Below are 2221 nucleotides of genomic sequence, written 5' to 3' on the forward strand. Positions count from 1 at the left end.
ACCCTGAGTGAGGTAACCCAATCATAGAAGAATACATATAGTATGCAGTCACTCAGTCACTGATTAATGGATATTAGCCCAAAATCTCCAAAGACCCAAGATACAATTCACAGACCACATGAAGCTCAAGAGGAAGAATGACTAAAATCCAAAATTTGGCTGCTTCAGTTCTTCTTAGAAGAGGGAACAACATACTCAACGGGAGAAAATACTGGGACAAAGTGTGGAGCAGGGACTGAAGGAAAGGTCATCCAGAGACTGTCCCACCTCAGGATCCATTCCATATGCAGCCACCAAACTAGTCACTATTGCTGATTTCAAGAAGTGCTTGCTGACAGGAGCCTGATATGGACATCTCTTGAGAGGCTCTACCACAACCTAACAAATACAGAGGTGGATGCTCACAGCCAATCATTGAACTGAAAATGGGGTCCCCAATGTAGGGGTTAGAAAAAGGACTGAGGGAACTGAAGGGGTTTGTAACACTATAAGAAGAACAATAATACCAACCAACCAGAGCTGCCCAGGACTAAACCACCATCCCAAGAGTACACATGGATGGACATATGGCTCCAGCTTCTTATGTAGCAGAGGATAGCCTCGTTGGGCATCAATGAGAGGAGAGGCCCTTGGTCCTGTGAAGATTTGATGCCCAAATGTAAGGGAAGGTCAGGGTGGAGAGGTGGGAGGGAGGGAGTGGATGGGAGGGAGTTGGTGGGTAGGTGGGGGCGCATCTTCATAGAAGCAGGGGGAGATAGTGGGTTTCTGGAAGGGAATCCAGGAAAGGGAATAACATTTGAAATGTAAATAAAAAATCCAATAAAAAAAGCAAGATGAAAATAAGAAAAAGTATTTCTGAAATTCAGCAACTTGAGCATATAGAAGAACACCAATCTGTAGATACTGCAACCTTGGAAGATGATGCTGAGGAAAATAAAATAAAATGCATATGGTGGAGAAAAATATGGAGCAACAAAAAGAAAACATGGAGAATCTTAAAAGTCTAAAAATTGAAGCAGAAAACAAGTCTGATACAATTAAATTGAAGATTAATCAGCTATCGGAGCTAGCACATCCTCTTAAGGATGAATTAAGTGTTGCTGGCTCTGGAGTTGATAGCCAGAAACAGGAAACAGCATTATGAAGATAAACAGAGCCTCTGGGTACCTTCAATAAAAAGAGAAGAGAACTTGACATGAAGGCAAAGGAGCTACAGGAGAAAAGCAAGACACAAGCAAGACAGGTCTGCCCAAACAGACAGAAGTAAAAGAATCTGCATCAATTCTAGTCAAAGAAATTTTTGATTAAGACAAAAAAAATCAGACAGAACATGCTAATCATGGAGATTGGGAGGAAATAATGAAGCGGTACCAGGAAGCAAGAGAAACCTATCTTGATCTGATTAATAAAGTAAGGACATTAAGAAGCTTTATTAAATTACTAGAAGAAATAATGGCTCATAGTACAAAACATACCAACAATTTAGGTGTCTGACATTGCCATGCAAATTATGCATTGACAACGTATTATCTCAGCATGCGCATTGTAGAAAAATGAATTTTGACCACAAGAGTGAAACTCTTAGTGTAACAGTTCAGCCTGGAGAGGGAAACAAAGCCTCCTTCAGTGACACGTGTGCTTTGTCTGATGGCTAATGATCTTTCTCCACAGTGTGCTTCATTCTTTCCCTGTGCTCCATTGCTGAATCACCTTTCAGATGCCTGGATGAGTTTGATGTCTCCATGGATAAGGTTAATAGGAGACTTGTAATGGATAGATCCTTAAGATGGCAGATTCCTAATGTTTTAAACGATTTCTCTAGCTTACCCCTCAAGGCATGAGCTCAATTCCTTCGAGTAAACTGATTGAATTCTTCGAATGTCTAACCCTGAAAGAGGGCAAACTACCTTGCCCTTCTGACCTGTGGCTCAAAAGCAAGATGACAATGTAGGTTGACACCTTAGTCCCTTGCCCTCATACTAATGATGTGAGGGAGAATAATCTGGACTGGTGGATGAAGTAAAATTAGATGAGAGGTACTCTGAAATAAAGAAGCTCCTTTAGTATGACCCATTGATTGTGTTAATGAGCCTAGAAAACCAGCGGCTGCCAAGAGTTTAAAATCATTGATTTTCCTTGTGAAACCCAATTTCATAATACTGGTTTTAAGTATTTTTATGTTTGTTTTCTTTGGAGTTTCTGTGCTTTGTTTCTTTGTTTT

At 40.5% G+C, this 2221-nt stretch overlaps 1 pseudogene; it reads left to right on the forward strand.

Annotated features, from left to right (window-relative positions):
• The first annotated feature begins 827 nt into the window (after positions 1-827).
• Positions 828-1956, forward strand: Smc6-ps1 (structural maintenance of chromosomes 6, pseudogene 1; annotated as a pseudogene).
• The last annotated feature ends 265 nt before the right edge of the window (positions 1957-2221 follow it).

The sequence above is a fragment of the Rattus norvegicus genome, chromosome 9 (assembly GCF_021556685.1).
Source record: "Rattus norvegicus strain SHRSP/BbbUtx chromosome 9, alternate assembly SHRSP_T2T, whole genome shotgun sequence".
In the NCBI taxonomy this organism is placed as follows: Eukaryota; Metazoa; Chordata; class Mammalia; order Rodentia; family Muridae; genus Rattus; species Rattus norvegicus.